We start from the raw sequence: 22,843 nt of genomic DNA, 5'->3' as shown, positions 1-22,843 counted from the left end.
TTTGAAATGTAACAAAAGTGAATAATCTTTACCTACCTATTTAGGCAATTTGCTGTATTCAAGTAAACACAACTTGTATCAATTTCTCAGCAGCAATATATTAGAACCAAAGATGACAGTTCTATAAACATAGCAGAATATACTCTTCTGGAGGCTTACGCTTATTTTCTAGCTGAGTGCCGTTCTCCCCACAGTAAAAGAAAATATTTACAATCTCAGCTACGGAAATGGTCATAGGATCACACAGAACTATTCAGACCTCATTATATAAGTACAGATGAAGACGTACAGTGTCTAAGGGGACAGTGGGGAAAGGGACAGGCCAATGGTTAACGCATAATGGAAACTGATCAAAAGAGAATAATTTTCTTCTCTAATATTCTCCCTCCTCTCTCTTCCTGTGTTTCTCATCTCCAAAACTACTTCCTACTCCAAAAGATAGCTTGATACTGGAAGCTCTGTGCACATGTAAAAGAGTAAAGTAGAACGATGAAACCATACAAAGAGAACAGAGGAGGAAGAAGGCCAATCTTGGAAGCCTCATTCTCCATTACAAGGTTCCCTTAATCTACAAACCTAGCAAGGGAGGCAAACACAGAGAAGAAGCTGCTAAGAGTGCTGATACTGAACATGCAAATCAAAGAGCTTATAGCAACAGTAGAAAGTAAAGATGGCAGGTTTGGTAATAACACAGCTACTGACTTGCAAACACTCCAAAAATGCTTGCTGAACTGAATTAAATAGTTCACAGCTTGAAGTAGGAAAAACCACGATGAGCAAGACTGGAAAAGGTGGTACTTCTAATCTGTAAAAATAATAACAGCAATAAAGAGAAAACTATGGAGGAAATAGAGTTGGAATATTTCAAAACAAAAGGCCAACACAAAAAGAAGATAATATTTACTTAGCTTGGTTTCATCAGCTAACTCAGAAAAATCCCGCATGAAAGCAAAGCACAAGACTCGGTTTCTCCTTGAGACCCTGTTTGTTAGCTCTGTCTCCGCACAGTGATACAGTTTGAGCAGGGGATTCTGCCACGGCTCTGCCACCTGTACTCTGATATTTTCTCAGTGACCATGCGGGTCCTCTCTCTGTGTCCAGGGGACTCAATTAAAAAGACATTCATAAATAGAATGTCTAGGTTTCACACATCCACATCCTCAGAAGCAGGTGTCCACTATAATGTATTTATTAATATTTTATCAGATATCATTTTATCAAGACAAGTCCATCATCACCACAGTTATTACCAGGGAGTCCTAATGCAAAGGACAGTTGAAGGGCACCTGGCTTCCTCCCAACAGGCTCCAAAGACCGAACGACTCCAACCTGAGTGCTTGACATCCACAGGAAGAGCTCCTCACGTAATCACACAAATCAGAAAACTGAAGAGAAAAATAAAATAAAATATTGAGCCAAAATATCGACACACAAAAACAGCTACTCTAAATGACTTAAAATTTCTTTTAAGGAAGAATAAAAAAAAAAAAGAAATAACAAGGTATTCTTCTAGGCGTGAAAGCTTTCTCTTCAAGAGCCACCCAAGAACACACTTGTGATTCTTCATACATAGAAAACAAGCAAACATCATCACTACCTAGTTACAATGCGAAATCGCTGGGAAAACACGAGTGAAACAGGAGTCTTTGTCACAAACAGCATCAATTACATACCCAATCTGATGCTGTCTCTTCATACTGGGCACATTCCCAGTAAGGGGAAAGAACACTTGTTGGCTTTTTAAGCGAATAATGATAAATGCTGCATCTATTATTTTTGGAGTATGTCTACACAGTTGGTGTCGTGGGCCTTGATGGTAACAGGAAACAGACATACAAGGGCTAGGGAGACTGAGGATGATGGTATCACAGGAAGGTGGGATGGGAGGGGCTGTGCAGCTATATTTCACAACTTTATTACTTTTATAATACAAAAAGATTACCTTGACTAATCTTTATTACGAACACAAAACCCATTTGACTTTCTAAAAACCAATGAATTTACGCAGTCATTACATTTGCCCTAATTATTCAAACTGCCACAGAGAGTATGAACTGATACACCAGGTACAGATTTAGATGTTCAGGACACAGGAGTCAACAGCTCCAGTGAAAGCGCACACTCCAGGAACTCTCTTACACATCCCTCCCACGTGGCCCCACACGTCTATCACACACATATTAGGTATCTGACCCATTTCTGTAATACTAAGTTCATAACGAATCAAGTCTAGTTCTATCCCATTTAGCACCTTTCCCAAATGTCTTAAAGCCGTGGTTCTCAAAAAGCATGAACCATGGGCCCTTTAGGATCCCCAAGGCTCTTCAACCGGATCTGTGAGGTCAAACTAGAATTCTAAAGCTATTATTTGCCTTTTTGTACTGCATCAACAGTACAAGAGCAACAGCATGTAAAAATGTTTGTACCTTACCACACAGCAAGGCACTGGCCCCAAACTGTATTTACTAGCTGTCATCTCACCACATAACTGCAGTTAAAATAAATGAAGAGGTCCATCACCTCACTTACTGTCCTTGATGGATGAGATGGTTTGACTGCGTCCCCACCCAAATCTCATCTCGAACTGTAGCTCCCATAATTCCCTCATGTTGTGGGCGGGACCCAGTGGGAGAAAACTGAATCATGGTGGCATCTTCCCCATACTGTTCTTGTGGCAGTGAATAAATCTCACAAGATTTGATGGTTTTATAAGGGGAAACCCCTTCCACTTGGCTCTCACTCTTCTCTTGTCTGCCACCATGTGAGATGTGCCTTTCACCTTCCACCATGATTGTGAGGCCTCCCCAGCCATGCGGAACTGTGGGTCCATTAAACCTCTTTCCTTTGTAAACTGCCCAGTCTCAGGTATGTCTTTATCAGCAGCATGAAAACAGACTAATACAATGGAGAAGTAAAAAACTGATTTTATTACGTCTTGACTCTTGAGCACACACACTCTATGACTCTGTGTGATGGAAGGGAAAGCCCCGATGCAGCATATATTGATGGCTGTCGCAAGGGTCAGCACGTGTGGGGTGGACCTATAAGGTGATGAGCCACTTTTCTTCATTGAACCCAACCTTGTACTTGACAGAGCGATATATAAACAATGGTTATTCAGACAAGGCTATCCGGCCGGCATTTTAAAGAAAAGGAACAAAACGGGCCCATTTTTGAGGAAAACAGTAAGATTCAGCTTTTATGAAAATTTTAGACTTTCTGAAAACTTGAATATCCACTGTGATCTTGACAATTTCCCTACATTTAAGAATTTTCTAATTCATGACAAGAATTTTTGATATTACAAGTGAAATGTATAAACATTTGGGAGATTTTCCAAGTGGCCAATGCATGATATTCAAAAACATAAAACAGAGTTTTTAAAGTTAATAGATATGGTTTCAGGATCTACACATATCTCAACCAAACTTTGAGATACCACTTTTCTAGTGTAACATCCAAGAAGATCCACTATTATCTGAAAGGAAATTCAAACACTGCCTTTTCCAACTACAAACCTCTGTGAGGCTAGGTTTTCTTTGGTTGGATGGCAACCAGAGCAACATATCACAACAGATTGAATGCAGATGCAAGGCAAGAAACCAGCTGTCTGCTAATAAGCCAGATATTAAAGATATTTGCAAAAAATAATGAAGTATACTTCTCATTAAGCCTCTTTGTTTTTGGAAAAATAGTTATTTTTCACGAAAGTATTATTTATGTTGACATATAGGTGAGTATATTGTTATTTTAAATTCAATAATGATTTCTAAAATCCCTTTTTTATTTCTAATATGATAGATTATGTGATTGATAGAACTCACATAAACAAAAGCTCTTTGGAGTCCTCAATTATTTTCCAGGGTGTAGAAAAAAGGCATGAGACTAAAATAATTCAGAAGCACTATCTGAAAGAAACATTTAGGTGGCAGTTCCCACAAGGAAACACAGGGGCAGGTTTATGGAAAAGAATTTGAGACATAAAGCAGGTGAGGTAAAATTTCCTCAACATCAGGTGACAAAACGCAGTTTCATTTCAATTCATTAAGTCAAATACATATTCATTGAGGTTTCTCTTTAGGGTCAGACAATGATTAAACTATTTAAACATTTGGATCTCCATTAATCTTCTATCAATTTCCCAAATGACTAGTCTTGTGTAACACTACAGTAACACAGTATGTAAATTCACCCAATTAGCTCACTGGTACTTGTATACTCTCCCAAATCGACTCACATTCACTACATTGTCTTTTGTTACCATTGGCTGAGAGACTTCTCACTGAATTATTGATTTTCTGCCAATTAATTACCACAGTTAAGATTCAGTTGAGCTTCTCTTCGCAGAAATTTTTCCAATCTCACTTCTCTTGTACCCTTTGGAGTCTGCTGGGGAATCAAAATAATTGGAAACCTAAGGATAAGATACTGAGTTCTAAAAATATCCTTGGCATAACTTACAAATAACTCAGTTGTCAGACACTTAAATGGGCAAAGCTCTGTTCTCTACTGGATTCCACACTTGGATACTTTTTACCTGATCTTCCCTCAACTCTCTGTCAACAATTTTCCTACAAGAATCTAAGATAAATCCATTTTACTGAACCCAGGGGAAAACTGATAAGTGCATTCACGTATAGGCTCCTGTTTGGAAAAATGGCATGCTTGAGGTATAAGAACTATAAAAAAGAAAAAAGAATCTGCTTACCTATAGAAAGGCATATGCATTTCAGGAAAGGAAATGCAGTTTCTAATTCCTGAAACAATACTTGCACAGCTAAACAGACACTTCCTGCAGCAGTTCAGAAACCATCCAGCCAAGGAGGACGAATCACAGCAGAACAGGAAGTCATTGCTCTATCTCAAGTCAAGGGTTCCTCTGAGGGCTTCCAGAGCCCACTGGAGTGTGCCTGCAATCCAGCGACGCAAGCCAGGAATTCCATCTCTCCTACCCTCTTCCCCAGAGGGGAAGTCAAGACACCTTGCTGGAGCACATGGAACAGACAGTCCTCCTTTCCCCATTCCCACAGTCTCTCACCTCCACCTCCAGGGCCCTCCCACACAGCCTACTCAAAATCCCTCAAGAGTTTATCTCAAGACGCCCCATAAAAATGACTCTTGACTTGATTTCTCTAAAAGGTGTGTGTCACCAATTGAGCAGTGAGATTCAATAAAGCTCCATTTATTTTTGTATACAACTTGAGTCTGAAGAAAGCAAACAAATTAAACCAAAACTTAATAAAGTTGAAGGAGAAATAAGAAATTTAACTCAGTGACAGCACCAGCATTTTAACAAGATTGCCAGAAGAAAGTGAGCTGGAGTTCATACACACTGTTTTCTGGAAAGCAGAGGGTATGGAGGAGAAACACGGTGGACCTGATGTCACATGCTGATTCAGACCCCAGCTCTCGGGCCCTACCTACTTCCTGAAGGGGAACGTGGCTTAGAGAAGCACATGGCATTGGGCCTCGCCCATGGAACCAGCCACACACAAATTAGTTCCATCCCTGCCTTCCTCCTAATATCTCTACCACCACAAAAAAAAAGGGGGGGGGCGGGGAATGGTCCTGCAGTGAAAGAATATGAGATCTTCCAACTAACAGCAGACCAAAGTCAGTCACAGTATCAAACAGTGAATTCTTTACCATGCATTAGACAAAAGAAACTGGATTAGAGAAGTGACTCTAAGAGAGAAATGAAACCCACCCCATCAACCTAAAATGCAGACAATACAAACAGGAAAGACTCTGCTTTGTAAGGGTTTCCTCAACATAGTTTACAACAAACAAAAGGGATTAAACCTTGATCAAGTTAAAGGGCTGGTTAAAGGAAAGCCTGGTAAATCAGAATACGGTTGATTTCAAGGTGTGTGTCCATTGTCCCGATGCAGCCAACACACGGGGGGCACTGAGGAATGCTCACCGTCTCTTTTGGCCTTACTGACCTCCAGTACCCTATCTGAAAATAGCAGCCCACATAGGAACAATGACAAAACAGCCAAAAGCATTTAAATGGAAAGAGTGAAACAAAAATTAGTAACTCAGCCTATTACAAAAATAGCTCACATGTGATTCCCTATTTCCTTGATCAAATTGGAAAATAATTTAGCTGTTTATATTTCAGAGAGAAGATCAACACACACACATACTCAAGTACTGAAATTTCCATATTGATCATGACGGGATTAGAATCAGTCCTGTAAGATTTGCTACTCATGAGAACTGTGCTGCCCATTACTTGTTCTACACCAAACCTGGCTCCTCCCTGGGTCTATCTGGGGTGGGGCAGTGGAGCCCTCAGGCCAGCAGCCCCTACCAGGGCCAGGAATGTGGCTGCCTCTGGCTGGTCTCCATGGAGGACAGGACAAGGCTTAACCTATAACCCAGAATGGCACGCCGTCTGGCACCTCTGCCTTGTATTGTGTGTTTGCCTTTAAGCTCTCTCTTTAGGCCTCGTGATGCAGTTTACTGACTGGCGTGGTTTTCTCTCAGTCTTCTAGTCTCCTTAGCGAGGCCATGTTAGAGCAGAGTCTAAGAAAATCAAAAAGATGCGGTACCTTATGACAAGAAGAGGAGAAAATGCTTCCGAGCCCTTCTACCAATAAACTCCTGAGCAAGCAGTCAGGGAACCAAGGTCGCTCTACTACAAAATCCAGCCTATCCTGGCCCAAGAGGAACAAGAGTCACTTCTTATGTTTTAATTTTTAATTTACTATAACTGGCTGAGACTCTTGCTTAAAGAAATAAGAACACAGTTGAAACAGCAACAGCCCAAGCCTGTAAGTGCCACCTGCCATCATAAAGGGCCACTTCTATGGGTGCTTCTAGTGGGGCTGAGCCCTTGTGTCCCTTTTTTCCCACTAATCACTCTTGGGAAGGGGCTACCAGAAGAAGAAAAAGAAGGAAAACATTACTGCATTATCCATTGCCACTATTTTACTACTAAAAATAAACTACCAGAGAAAAGGGAGGAAAAAATACAAAGTTATCAATTCTTACACAAACACACACACACACACACACACTCTTACTTAGAGGCTGTCTGATAGCAAGAGGAATATTTAGCACACACATTTGCAGACACTTACTGTCAGAATTAAAATGGGAAGCTGCATAGATAGAAGTCACTGAATAATTAGCCGTGAAGACAATTTTCCTCTGCTATCTGCCAGATACAATTACTTTCACTCCATCTCCAGAGGTAAACACATCTGAACTGGTACAGCTGAATGAGACCACCTGCCACTTGGTTTGCAAAGGTTCTTAATTTGGGGTAAAATTGTAGCCACCTAAAATGTTCAGATCTAAAAATACAAGTATTCTTTCATAAATCAAGTCTGTTGATCTTAAATCAAATTAACTCTGTGAAAATAAAATAAAAACTGATTTATCATGTAGTCTATACTCCTGGGCCTCAGGTATTGAAAAACTTACTGAATCAAAGAAAGTAATGTTTACTGTTACCCAAAAACTTTGTAAACTGCTAGGTTTTCTAGAACTAAACAACAACAACAAACCTTTTTTATAACCTTTCCATAAAGAACCTTAGGAAACTTAACAAACTAATTTAATATAAAATTAAAATGAGCACTAATATTTCAAGCTTCAGTTTATCCTCTCCGAATGTTCACAGGAAAAAAAAAAAAAAGTGAAAATACCCTTTTCTTCTCTCCTTAAATCCTCTATTTCATAGTCTTCAGGTGTACGACTAGAAAAATGGAATAAGGGGCAAATTAGTCCAAAGTAATGAAGAGAATCAGTCCCCTGTAATTCCTGACCTCAGGAGATTCTTGGTTTTAATAGTGGTGCAGGTGCTGGACACATCCAGGTAAATCCAAATTTTTACCTGGGCTGAACACACCCAAGTAAATCCAAATGACTTAGGAAACTCAGACAGCAGCTGCAAAATGACTCCGAAGACAGCGTGTTCAGAGGCTGCATAAATTATTGCATATTGTATCACACGTTTACAACACAAAACATCACATTTAAGAAAAACAAGAATATTTTTTTTTCCTGAAAGTCCTAAGTCAAATATTCAACTCTCTCATAGAGATATCTTTACAATGTTAAAATGAGGTATCTGGTCAATTCCTGTTTAACAAGCATGAGTAATAATGATGGGCCACATTTCCTGAGTCCTTTCTGCAGCCTGGGAGAAAGGCTGGGGTGAGGAATCAGCTCAGCACTCACCCGGCTGTGTGCTTTCAGCTTCTGCGCTAACACCTTTTCCTAGATATTCCTGAACATAAGCAGGGTATTAATGGGGGCGCTTCATTTTAAGGCCTAACCTGGAGACTACATTACATTTTTTTAAATGTAGTTCGCAGAGTAAGAATTCTGAAACCAATCTTGGATTTACCATCTCCAGGGTGCTTTTCATAAAATGATTTGTTATAGTTTTGTTCAAATGATTACACAGAAACAATCCAAACTATTGAGCCAGGTGCAGTGACTCAAGCCTGTAATCCCAGCATTTTGGGAGGCTGAGGTGGGTGGATCGCTTGAGGTCAGGAGTTCAAGACCAGCCTGGCCAATATGGTGAAACTCTGTCTCTACTAAAAATACAAAAATTAGCCAGGCGTGGTGGTGCATGCCTGTAATCCCAGCTACTTGGGAGGCTGAGGCAAGAGAATTGCATGAACTGAGGAGACGGAGGTTGCAGTGAGCCGAGATGGCACCACTGCGCTCCAACCTGGGTGACAAAGCAAGACTCCATCTCAAAAAAAAAAAAAATTCCGAACTATCTATAAAATGTCACTAAGTATCTCAGAAGTCAGAGTGGCCAGCATTTTCCAACAAGCTGCGGAAATTAAATGAAAAGATACAAATTCTCAGTAACACAAAAAAGACAAAATAGAAACATCCCACTTAAGAAATCATGCCAAATAAGCAATATTCAAAATAGGAATGGGTCCTTAGAAAAGTCACCTTTCAGCAAATGACTGCACTGCCCTCCCCTAACAAGGCCTCTTTATACTCCATGGATATCCAGGGCAGACCCTGCTTGGGCAGGCACAGTCTAAACTGCCCAGCCTCAAAGACACAAGGGCAAGCTCCGGCCCCTCAGTCAGCCCTGCTCAGCCGGCTCTTGCCCTCCTGCCCTCCTGCCCAAGCAGTGGGACCTCTGACCCTCTAGTCATCTCTACCCTCCTGTCTCCGACAAGGCTGATCTCAGCCCCCTATTAATTCTCAAAACCCCACCCCGGCAGCATCCTCAGCACTCCCCTCCAGTCTTCTGATGACCTCACTCCATCTGCCCAGTCCGACTAGAACAGGCTTGTGGAGCGTGACTCCTACTGATTCCATAGAACTGATAACATAAAAAGTGAAGGGAAAACATGAACGAAGGAGAGCGTTGCCACCAGAGGCGAAAGGAGATGATGGTAGAGCTGCTACGGGCAGAGCTGGCTGTGGGAAGAAAGCAAGGAATAAAAATCAGCAGCTGGTGCTAAGGAGAGAGTAAAGACAAAGGGAAAAATTGAGTCAGAGGAGCTGGTGTCAAAGATGAGCACACTGGAGAGACGTGAGTGAACACTGAGCGGAGCCTGGGCGGGGACTCCTGCGCTCGCCTCATTTTACGCTCACGATCACCCACAGCCATCGCTCTGTCTGGAGTAGCTACGGCCAGACAACTTTTATTTTTTTAGTTTCCATCCTCACTCTCCTTCTGGGAAAAACAAACACCTTGGGACCACTGCTTAAGGGAGTCAAGTTCAATGCCCCTTTACCCAGCCTCTTTCTAGCTATCCTTTTTAAGGATTTTTTTTAAAAATCAGTAAGCTCCATTGTTCCCACTAAAGTTTTTCCAGTTCAACAACCCTAAAAGGTCCTAGTCTCCTAAATTTAATATGCTCATTCTTAGATCTAATCAGAACCTCTCCTGAAATACTCTAACACCATCTAACATTTTTGTAAAGCCTGCAGGTAATGCCCAAGCACCTCAGGTCTCAGGCAGGCCAGTGGTGTTCCACTGAGGCTACACCGTACCATCACCTGAAGACCTGCAGTGCCCACACCCAGGCTGCACCCATTCCAATTAAACTGGAAGCTCTGCAGGGGCCCAGGCATCTGTTTTTGTTGTTGTTGCTGTTGTTTCCAATGCTCCCGGTGATTCCAATATGGAACCAAGTTTGAGAAGGCACAAAAGAAACACAGCCAAGGTGCCCATTCCGAGGAACAAGAACAGTTACACAACCATGGCTAGTTGCTAGTGAGGACTTACTCTGCCCTTCTCAAGCACTACCTTGCTTACCACTTTTCAACGGCCCCTTCCCTTAGTAATAAGTGATCTTGCTGGGCTGAAATCATTGGTCCCCTGGCTAGTGAGGTCTGGCCCTCCGTGTCTTCCCAGTCACCAACCCTCTCGTGCATACAAAGAATACTTACCCCCCAGCTCCTCTAATTTCCAGTCCAATGGGCACAAAGCCTCGGGGCAACGAAGAAGGCCTTCACTCTAATAAACTGGCTAGAAATAAACTTAAATTAAGCCATAAAAGAGAAAAATGCAAAGCCTGGGCCCCAAACGACAATTGAAGGTCTAGCAAAGGGCAGCCGAAGGTCGGAAAGCACACCACCCTTTGTGCCGGGCTGCCACCGCTGCACCGGGTGGCTTCTGACTCCTTTCAGCTGTCACATTCCTCACAAAGGAGGGAAGGCCAGGGGTCCGGACATTCTCCCCAGCACACTGATCTCATGCCACCCAGCTCAAACTCTGCTCTGGGTCTGCAAAAGTCATCTTTCGTGCTCCCCCCACAAAAGAGGATTTCAGATTCCTGACGTTCATATAAACTGTCTGACTTTCCATCGGGAGGGAATGGTGGACTATGTGTAGGTAGAGTCAGTGCTACGAATGAGCATTTTCTTCCAATGCTCATTCAAAAAGGAAACCCTTTTTAGGGTTTTATGACTATTTGGAATTTAAGCTTTTATTCCTTTAAATGTTTCAAAGAAATAAAACCTATTTTCATTAGGAACAGATGGAAATCATGTTTCTAATGCTAATACAGAGGATCGAAGGGATCCAAATGTGTTAACCAAATGAAACTATTGCTTTCCACAATGGTTGACAATCACCTTCAAGTTCCACTGCCCATAGAGTTCACTGGAAAAAAAGTGAGTAACTTCCCTTGCTCTTTTCAAAACTGTTCAGCTTCACGAATGATGCCTTTGGGATGCTATCTTTGTAAGAGGTTTTAAGCTGAAGATGGGGGTTAGGATGGAGGCTGGACACAGGAAGAGGAGAAAGACAAGAAGGCTCTAGCTTAAAATGAACCAGGATTCCAGAAAGTCAAAGGGCTAGTCTTGAAGTGGTTCTGCTGATGTCCAATTCAGGCTTACCCTGAATATACTGCACGCTCTTAGCTCACTGCTCACTCTCTCAAATCCATTTCCCCTCATGAAACAACACTAAACATACAGAACATCACACTAGAAAAGTCTCCCCAACACTCACATGGCTATAAGAAAACTGCCCTAAGTGTTTCCCATATGTGAAACGAATTTCAAACATACACTGCACTGAGGCTGTGAAACGAATTTCAAACATACACTGCCACTGAGGCATCTGCTGAAATTAACTTCACGTGAGAGCTCCATCAAAGCAGAACTGGGCCCCAGATCACCAACAAGGAAGGACCCTAACATAATTCTTTGGTGGATGAATTTATTCATGCTATTATAAGACATTTAGAATTGCTTACAGAAAAATAAACTGTTAAATATTTCTCATTTTATCATTTTGTCAACAAATATATTCTAAATATCAATGTTCATATGAAGGAAGGGTAAGATGTTTAGCTACCTGAATTAAATACTCTATTAAATTTCCAGTAGTTAACCTATTTGTAGAAGGAACAGCTTCTTCTTATTAATATTGAAGCAATCACTGAAGGGAAGAAGAGTTTTTGAGAAGCCTACTGTTAGTGAGAAATGCTTCTTTCCTGCTTCACCTGTTACGGGCTCGATGAGTTAACTCTGGGATTCTTCCACTCCTGAGAAGTGCAGGGACTTATCTGATTAGAAAATGGTTCATTCCCGGCCTCCTCCTACTCCGGGACCAGGCCCCCATGAAGGCAACACGTCCCCTGGGCCTGGTAAGTTCAATGGCCTAATCCTGAGACTCTGTTGGCAGGACCATTTGGTTTTCACAACACGCTGTGGCCTCCAACCTTGCCTCTATCAATGATAAATGATTATGTGGGCATCTACTTTTACTTACTGTTTTTTAACTTTGCCTTGGGCAGGAAGAGGGTTCTATGAGCATCCCAGAAACCCCAACATCTGTGAATGGGTAAGAGTATCAATTTCACTTCCCAAAAGGGCACTTACCCTAATACTGCACCTATGAATACAGCCAAAATTAAAATGTGGCATCAATACCCACCCCCCAACAGACACACACAGGCTCGCAGGCCAGGGTGGCAGCCCCAAACACAAACAATCCAGAGAAAAAGGCACAAGGTGGGGATAGTGAACTGGCAGAGGCCAGGTGACAACAGCCTGTATGGTGGGAGACTCAGGGGTCTGAACATCAACCTAAAGAAGTGACAAGATTTGATCTGGACTCAGAAGAATCACTCAGGCCCCTACTGTGATCCAGGCAAGAGAGGCTGATCTTGGCCTTGTAGTGACAGTGGAGATCTGAGCAATTTCAGAGGTGAAATCAGAACCCCACACAGGAATTCCTTTCAGACAGGCTGAGTCTGAGGCACCCGAAAGAACACTTCCAAAGTGCAATACACACCTCACTTTTAAAACCTGCTCTCCACATTTTCTTACAGGAAGGCACACCTGCATGTGGGCAACAGACTGAATTTGAAACTAACAAAAGCCTGCCAATAATTGTGTCCTCATCCTCAGCCTGGCCATGATCTCCTGATTTTCATTATCTGGCTCCCAAAGAGAAGCTTGTACTGCTTAGTCAATGTTCCTTTTAAAGACAGCCTGTAGGCCAGGCTCTGTGGCTCATGCCTGTAATCCTAACACTTTGGGAGACCAAGGCAGGAGGATTGCTTGAGCCCAGGAGTTTGAGACTAGCCTGGACAACAGTGAAATCCTGTCTCTTACAAAAAAGAAAAAAGAAAACCCGGCCGGGTGTGCTGGTGCGCGCCTATAGTCCCAGCTACTTGGGAAGACAAAGTGGAAGGACTGCTGATGAAGCCTAGAAGGTTGAGGCTGCAAGTAAGCCGTGATGTCACCAATGTACTCCAGTCGAGTGATACAATGAAACCCTGTCTCTAAAGGAAAACCAAAAATGACAACTTATAGCTAACTCAAAGACACCTTTTGATTCACCCATAAAGCATCGGAAATATACAAATAAATTATGCAGTGTCTTAGCCTGTTCAAGCTGCTATAACAAAGTAGCATAAGCTGGGTAGTTTATAAACCAAGAAATTTATGTCTCACAGTTCTGGAGGCTGGAAGTCCAAGATCAGGGCACCAGCACATTCAGGATCTGGTAAGAGCCCACTTCTCTGATTCACAGAACGTCACCGTCTTACAGGGGTCTCCTCCTCTCTTGGGCATCTTATAAGGGCATTTATTCAATTCAACAGGACTCAGCCCTCATGACCTAAGCACCTTCCAAAGGCCCCACCTGTCAATACCATCACCTTGGAAGTGAGGATTTTCAACACATGAACGTTGGGGGAACATAAGTATTAAATATTCAGAGCAAGCAAGTAGAGACTGGTGAGCAGACTAAGATGAACAAGACAAACAGGCCTCAACTGAAGCTCAACTCCAGCGAAACAAGCCTGTTACGTACGTAACAAACCATCTACCCCTCAAAAAAAAACAAGACTTCCAAATTCTGCGATTTTTAGCCACTATATTTAAATGTAATTCGACAGTTTAAGCTTTATGGAGCAATTTCCTTCACAACCCCAAATCCATTCTATCAATAACATTAGCTCCCTTAGCAAATAATGAGCATCCATTAGGTGAACAGCATCCGGCTCTGTAACGTGACAGAATGAGGGCAGGGGTTCTGGATTCAGATTACATATTTAAAAAAAAAAAAAAAAAAAAAAAAAAAACAGTGGCGGCTGGTCATCTAGAACACGCAGCTTCTGCAAATACCACCCACTCTGCCTAGGCCAGTAACAGCTTAATGAGTCTCATAGTGGAGCCTAAACCAAAAGCTTGCTCCCAACACCTGTCTCCTCCCACTCTAAGCATACCACTCAGCAGGGCATCCAGGACAGCAAGACGCTGACTGCTCCTCAGCAAAGATCTGCCAGTAAGAACTGTGGCCAAGGGCAAATTTTTACCTGTTGCAGGAAGTTGCATCATCTTCTGTACACTATCAAATCAAAATGTGTTTCCAATTCCAGGAGAAACCCACAAATCCAAAGTGCAGATCCCTGTGTGCCCACCCTCTGTGACTCCACAGTAGGAAGCAGCTGTGATGATCTCGAAGTTCTGGTGAGTTCTGGCGAGAGTGGCTACACGGTGGGGTAGAACTACCCCTCTTAAGATCGGAGATGACCAATCATGCTTCCTAGTCCCCTGCTGTAGCCCCGGGCAGAGCTGTGTAAGATACATTTATGCCCACAGCTTCTTAGCAAGACCTGAGCCTCACACTAAGATGACCGCAATCACACCCGGCAAGGCCGGAGGACTGCTACAACGCAATCTGTCTGCTCTGCAGAAGTGCATGCTGGGAAGTATTCAACGAACCATTTATCAACCACATATCTACCTAGGCATCTCCTGTCCAGGAAATGCCTTCCTGAAAATATGTTACCTAGACCTAACTGATGAAAACTTTAGCAACTGATGTACGAAGGATCAGGAAGCAAACACTTGGGGGCTCTGCTTGCCCATCTGCGGGGATCCTACCAGAACACGGGCACTAATCCGCTGCCAGAGTTTAGTGCCTTTCTGGAGTGGCACCCTTGGTCCTGAAATGGCTCTGAAGGCAGGACCTTCGGCTTTGCTGCGTGCTTTCTGGGGACGCTTGAAAACTTTATGCTCAGTTCTGGAAGGAGCTATAAACTGATAGCAAGTTTGCATTTTCAAACGAAGGGGCAGTGCTGGTGACAGAGTTAACAACAAAAAAAAAAATTCTTTTTCATTTCTGGCTGTGCTGCATTAGCAGAATTAGAAAACATATTCTGAAAACAAGAATTTAAAAATCAACTCTTTTTTTCCAGCTATCTTCCCTTATAAGTTATAGCCAAAATCAGTATTCCCCTTTTTATTTTTCATCAAGTATTTTTAACTTAGTTACTTCATGTGGACAAAACCTTACCCGCTGAGAAATGAAAGTTATGAGCGTGAAGGGATGAGGAAACCAGGTTACTGGGGTAACTGAGAATCAAACTGTTGTGTCTGAAACAGGCATTTTTGTTTGATTTTGCTTTCTGCCCAAGGGTGTCTGTTTATATAACTTCTAAAAAAGATGATAACCTAAATTAAGGAGCGAGGAGCATGCCCGTTGGATGACATAATGTGGCTTATCCGTGATCTAGCTGGGGAACAATGGTCACCATGCGTCTTACTTCTGAAGTGGGTAGGACGCTCACCCAAAGCGTGCCCCACCCCCTGCCCCTCAGCCCTCAGTGACAGGGCAGGAGGTGGCAGTTGCTCCACGAAGACTCATGGAAGCCACTCACATGGAAGCCTCAGGGCACATAGGTGATAGCCAGGCAGCCTGCACAGCAATGTCACCCCTGTCCTACAAAATGGGTTGTAGAATAACTGATAAAATCAAGCAAGCTGCTATAAACACAGTTACTGTGTCATGACAAAAATACTTTCACTCTTCCCCAAGGCAGAATGACAGTCCCTGTTTCCTGTGGCCAGTGGTGTCTCAAGTAAACCTATAGGCAAGAGCAGGCACCAACAACAGCCCCTAAAGGAGATGCTCCTTTAGGGGATACCCTAAATGGTATCCCTTAAATGGTATCCCCTAAAGGAGAGCAATGGACCAGCCAGTGAGGCTGTGCCAAGTTAGACTAGAGAGGAGGCCTATTCAGTCAGCCCCCAGGCCAGGCCCTGGGACACAGGCAAGATGAAGACTGCCTCATCCTAGAGTTCCAGTAGTCCAACAGAGACACGCAACTTTAAGGACTTGAAAAGTCTGTGTGTTCAGTTCAAGGAGAGCTAATAGCTAACGGCTATGCTGTCCAGGCTAGTCTCAAACTCCTGGGCCCAAGCAATCCTCCTACAGAATCAATTTTGAGACCCTCACCTTCCCTATGCAACTCTTTCTGAAAACAGACAGGCATTCCTATCTTTGCAACAGTTCCACTCTCCCTGAAATCTTACATTCTTCCGAAGTTTAAAAAACCTCAGGGCACCAAACAAAGGGTAACTCAAAGCACTGATCATCAAGATGTCTTCTTTGATGATGAATTACGGCCCATGGCCCCTAGAATCCATATGGCTTCCAGTTTTTATGTGTCTTCAACACATTTCTGTTACGGGTGAAACTTGGCCCATTTGGGGATGTTCTGGATTCAGAAAAACTGAAGACATACAGGTTTAATGGCATAGATTCTCTTAAATGTTTCTGAAATTCCACACCCCCAACACACCAAATGCCAAAATGTTCAAGCCAAGTTACAGAAACTTCAAAGATAACAATTTTACTTGTATTCTTTACAGCACATTTTTCAACAGGTAGATAAAATCAATTATCTCAAATTCTATTGTAAAAGGTATATCAAACTAAGTCAATCTTCATATTATTTTCATCTCATAATATGTTTAACACTTCCTACTCGCTATTAACAAAAATATACTATTTAAATTTATGATTTAAAATATGGGATGTCACCTTACAAGCATGTGAAGGAGTATACAGTTTTTTAAAAATTATTTCAGAGGGTACAAAGACAAAAACCTTTGAAGACCATGCCCTTGAGAAAAGCCCTCCCATGGAGAAGGTGGCCTAGTGAACAAATGCTACAAGGCAAGGAGGGGAAGTCACTACCAGAGAGAAAGCACAGGTAAGTCTGAAGACGAGGGCATTCCAAGCAACAAGAAGAGCTTGTGCACAGGCAAAGCAGCAGCAAAGCCAACCTGGACGACAGGCAAGGGGCAGGAGCCTCTGAGCCTAGAGACCAAGGAGAATGGTGTGGGAGGAGAAGGGAGGCTCTGAGGACCTACAGGCCATGCTGAGGGGGTGCAGATTTTACTCAAGCACCCTCAGAAGGTTTTTTCTTTTGTTTTGAGATGGAGTCTCGCTCTGTTGCCCAAGCTAGAGTGCAGTAGCGTGATCTTGGCTCACCGCAACCTCTGCCTCCCGGGTTCAAGCTATTCTCTGACTCAGCCTCCAGAGTAGCTGAGATTACAGGTGTGCGCCACCATGCCCAGTTGATTTTTGTGTTATCAGTAGAGACGGGGATTTCACCATCTTGGCCAGGCTGGTCTTGAACTCCTGACCACGTGATCCACCCGCCTCGGCCTCCCAAAGTGCTGGGATTACAGGCGTGAGCCACTGCGCCCAGCCACCCTCAGAAGGTTTTAAGCAGGGAAGGCTCATAACTGGATGACTGTTTCCACGCATAAAATGCTGGCAGCAATATGAAGGATGAAATGGGCAGAGTAGGCAACTGGAGATGGACAGATGAGCCAGATAGCGGTATCTACAGAAACTTCTACAGCGATGAAAATGTTACTCCTGCAATGCCCAGTATGGCAGCTACGTGGGGCTGCTGAGCACCTGAAAGGTAGCTACTGAGAATGAGGAACTGAATTTTTATTTTTATTTAATTTTAACTCATGCAGCTGGTGGCTACCATATTGGTAGCTGGCCTCATGCAGCTGGTGGCTACCATATTGAACACACTACCTAGAAAGCTATATGAAAATTCCATGAAGGATGACATGTCCTAAGTAAGGCAGGAGCAGGGGAGATGAAAAAGACAGATTCAAAGGCATTTCTGATGCAGAATTAGCAGATGCTGGTGACCAACCGGACACGTCGTATAAGGACTGAGTTAGGGAGGACAACAAGCTTCGTCTAACTGGGCATCCTATGTTGACAGTGACAGCACATACTAAGACAAAGAACAGAGTGCAACAGAGGTCTGGGGGAAGACAACAGATCCAGAAAGGATTCATTTACTGTGAAATGTACTGAGAGGATCCAAGGAAGACGACTAGGGACAGCTGGAGAAAGGCCAGACAGGTAAAGATCTGGAGGTCTCCTTCCAGAGGCTGTGAAAGATGCCACTTAGGGAGGGGTGATCGATCATGCAGAGGGACAATAAGATCATGAGACCCCAGTGTTTAAAAGGCACTGAGAGGTGGAGAGGCCAGCAAAGGCAGAAGAGAAATGACCAGGGGAGGGAGGAGAACCAGGCGCAGAGATACTTGAACAGCAGGGTGTTACTCAGGGTCAAGAGGAGCAGAAAGCCACAGAGGATGGGGCCTGAGGACAAGCTGTAGGATTCGCAATACCAGGAACCACAGAGCCAGGAGGGAAGACCAGATGACGAAAGCCATGGGTGGAAGACAAGACTGTGGCAGCACCAGCAGGGTTCAGAGGGGTTGAAGAGCTGGTGGATGTTAGGATCACAGCAGCAAGGTCATGGAAACGCACCTCTCCTTCCAGGCTCTGCCATCCACTGATGCAGGTGATCATTAGATCCACATGGGGCACTCAGACTCTGCTCCAACACCAGCCACATCATTACACTCCGAGGGTCTCTTTACTGAGACCATTTCTTCTAGGCCCCAAGAGACTATCAGAAAAGTTCAAGTTACCTATTTTTGATGACTAAGTAAAAAGGTACCCAGTAAAAAGAGACCTTCTGAAATACAGAAGTGAAGTGAGCAGGGAATTTCACAGAGGTGGACATCATATTTACTCAACCCACAATCAGACTATCCTTTTTAATACCTGCTGAATGGCATTTTTCAAACAAATCAACCTGATTCCACCACAGGGATTAATTACCTCAAGCAAAAGGATACAACGCATCCACAGACTCCTGCTGATCAGTTTAAAAATCTTCAAAAGATTCCAGCACGTTGTCAAGCATAAGGGAACTTCCCCTGTGAGAATCTATACCAACTTCCTTCAAATCAACTTTGTTTTGACTCTCACTATCACTAATGAGAGGAATATTAATCGTTGAATACAATTTTTGTATTCTGACTTTAAAAACCTCTTCGTTCATTAAAATTCACTCCACTTTTGTAGTCTGTTGTATTCATTTCCTTTCCAGCCGCCTCCTCTCACTCTGCTCTAGTGCAGGCAGACAAGTTATTTAACACATACCAGATGTTCAATAATGCAGAATAGTAACTACAGTTTATTGTGCACCTACTATGTGCCAGGCACTTGACAAAGCACTTTCACAAGCATTATCAGAATCTCACAACAATCTTTCACAATAGATATTCTAATGCCCATTTCATGATGTGAGAATTGAGGCTCAACTTGCCCAAGGTGGTGTATCTGTTTGGGTTTTGTTTTGGTTTGGTTTTTTTGAGACAGGGTGATGTGGTTTGGATCTGCGTCCCCACTCAAATCTCATGTTGAATTGTAATCACCAATGTTGGAGGTGAGGCCTGGTGGGAGGGACTGGATCATGGGGGTGGTTTCTAATGGTTTAGCACCAGCCTCCTAGTACTATCTCGTGATGGAGTTCTCAGGAGATCTGTTTGTTTAAATGTGTGTGGAACATACTCCCTCTCCTCTCTTCCTCCTGTGTGGGCCACGTAAGACGTGTCTGTTTGCACTTCATCTTCCGCCATAATTGTAAGTTTCCTGAGGCCTCCCCAGAAGCCAAGCAGATAGCCAGCATCATGCTTCCTGTGCAGCCCGCAGGACCGCGAGCCAATTAAACCTCTTTTCCTTATAAATTACCCAGTCTCAGGTATTTCTTTATAGCAATGCAAGAACTGACTTAATACACAGGTCTTGCTGTGTCTCCCTGGCTGGAGTGCAGTGGCTCAATCATGGCTCACTGCAGTCTTGACCTCCTGGGCTCAAGTGATTCTCCCACCTCAGTCTCCTGAGTAGCCAGGACTACAGGCATACATCACCACACCCAGCTAATTTTCGTATGTTTTGGTACAGACAGGGTTTCTCCATGTTGCCCAGTCTGGTGTCAAACTCCTGGGCTCAAATGATCCACCTTCCACGGCCTCCCAAAATGCCAGGAGGATTACACGTGTGAGCCACTGCGCCCAGCCATCCAAGGTAGTACAGACTTCAGGTTCAAACTGTGGAACATCACAGTGAACAAATCATGGTAGGTGTTCAAAAGACACTGAATAAAAGTTACTCCCAGCTGGGCGTGGTTGCTCACGCCTGTAATTCCAGAACTTTGGGAGGCCGAATCGGGTGGATCACCTGAGGTCAGGAATTCAAGACAAGCCTGGCCAACAAAGTGAAACTCTGTCTCTACTAAAAATAGAAAATTAGCCGAGCGTGGTGGCGGGTACCTGTAATCCCAGCTACTTGGGAGGCTGAGGCAGAAGAATCGCTTGAATCTGGGAGGCGGAGGTCGCAGTGAGCCAAGATCGTGCCACTGCACTCCAGCCTGCGTGGCAGAGTGAGGTTCTGTCTCAAACAAACAAACAAACAAAAACAAAAACAAGGTACTCCAAGCCTCACATTCATTCCACTAAAATTATACTAGCTTGTGAAATATAACTTTGACATTATGATAAAAATAAAAAATACAAGATTTCTGATTCTCCAACAATATGGCAGGACTTCTTACACACATCACACATACGTGCACTGCTTATGCCCCAGTCAGACACAGTTGCTGCTTTCTGATCCATCAGACAATGCTGTAGCACACACAGCACATTCTAACCACATATTCATATCAATGTCTCAGACACGTGATGCTACTGAGGTTCAAGAAATTTCAAGTACATTAACAACGAATATACATTATAGGCATCTTTTGTAACAGAAAGAGAAAGAAGCTCATAATCTATTAATACTTGTCATCTACTATCATTACAATTTGATAGATACTAAAAATTGACTTCAGAATTGCTATTCAAAAGTAATTCTTAAAACATGCTTTCATAAGTCATGTAGACTAATTACAGAGAGACAATCAGCCTTTGACACTGCATTTAATTTAATAAGCCATTCCAGAATTTTAATGGAAGCATTAACAGGCATGAAACAGGAATGAACTTTTTTTTGAGACCTCATAACTTACAAATTAGCTAATTTTTATTTTTAACATAAATGTCAAAAAGCATAGTACCAAAGGGCCGGCAATTATACTGCTAAAAAGACATGGAAGTTATCTGGGTCAAGGTATCTCTGCTTTCAGAAATAAGCGGAGAGCTTTAACAGTATTTTTAAAGTAAATGCCGAAATCTCTAACTTAATGTTTAGTAGCAATGCGGAAAAATATTCCCATTGTCAAGGAGAGGTACTAGTGATAATTAGATAAAATAATGCATGTATATAAAGCAAGTCATTCCAGGCCTTACCAATGAATTATATTATTCATTTATTATATGTATTATATGATTTATAATATATTATTAATACTAAAAAAGATCCTGAAATTAATTTCAATGCCTTTAAATTACATATACATGTATTTCTTCCTATGTAATAAGTTTAAATGAAAGAAAGTTGTCAGAAGGTTAAAAAATATAATGCTTAAACTGACATACAAGATCAGCAAATAATTTTCAAAGCATACATGAAACTAAACTTAGATGTTAGGGGCCTTTACAATAAAGAACATGTACCAAAAACATACTTATTAGACATTTATATCTAATAAACATTTGCTAATTACTTGCCTTGAAACCTTCTGTTAAGTAGAGTCTAGTAAATATTTGCTAATTACTTGCCTTGAAAACTTCTGTTAAATACAATTAAAAGAAAATAAATCCAAACTATATTGAATCAGGAAACTATTTTGAGACAAACTAATTATTTTTTAAAGATTACATATAATGCAGTCATTCAAATATTTTAAGAGCATGTTTTTTCCTATTATAAAATATGTTCATTTTAGAAAAGCTGGAAAACAAATGCAAAAAGAAAATGATAATTAAACATAACACAAGCACAAGTAATAACCACTGTAAATTTTTAAATGTATCCTTGGTTCCATTAATACATATGCATATTTAATATACTGCTTACGAAGAAAATTTTTTCATTTAATATTCTGTAAACATTTTCCCATGTCATTAAATAGCCTTATAAAACAGGATATTTAATTGATTTAAATTACTTGATCATATGCAGTATCATAATTTAATATCTTACTATCAAATTTTTTCCAATTTTTCATATAACTAGTATTACATTGGGCAATCTTATACATAAATCTTTTAGACCACTTGTGATTATTTGGGATGGGTAAATTGCCCATCCCAAATCCCCACACAATTATTAACTTTCTAGATTATGAAAAGTTGCACAGAGCTTAACCTAGAAGACAAGGAATGCCATGCTTGGAGCACTCAGCATTAACAAAAACTGTCCCTACTTCTCCCCGTAGTTATTAATCTTTCAGCCAGTGCCATGGAAGAGAAGGGCTGCTTTGTTCAAAGTCTTCAGGCACACAGGTAGGGTTACATGGTGATGTTCCCGTCTGCACTTATTTTCCATATTTCACCTCTTAAAAAAAAGAGAAAAAAAAAAAAAACGCCAGGCAGTGTCTCATGTGGGATTATATCTCACGATAATCCCAGCACTTTGCAAGGCCGAGGCAGACGGATCGCCTGAGGTTGGGGGTTCAAAACCAGCCTGACCAACACGGAGAAACCCTGTTTCTACTAAAAATACAAAATTAGCTGAGCGAGGTAGCGCATGCCTGTAATCCCAGCTACTCAAAAGGCTCAGGCAGGAAAATCACTTGAACTGGGGAAGTGGAGGTTG

General features: G+C 42.2%; 1 protein-coding gene across 10 annotated transcripts in view; it reads right to left on the bottom strand.

Moving 5' to 3' along the window:
* Nucleotides 1–22,843, bottom strand: part of LOC105464131 (signal induced proliferation associated 1 like 2) — a 235,726-nt gene that overhangs the window by 189,211 nt on the left and 23,672 nt on the right. The window lies entirely within an intron of this gene.

This window comes from Macaca nemestrina, chromosome 1 (genome assembly GCF_043159975.1).
Source record: "Macaca nemestrina isolate mMacNem1 chromosome 1, mMacNem.hap1, whole genome shotgun sequence".
NCBI classification, from domain to species: domain Eukaryota; kingdom Metazoa; phylum Chordata; class Mammalia; order Primates; family Cercopithecidae; genus Macaca; species Macaca nemestrina.
The sequence above is the reverse complement of the archived record's forward strand: the minus strand, read 5'-3'. Positions and strand labels throughout refer to the sequence as shown.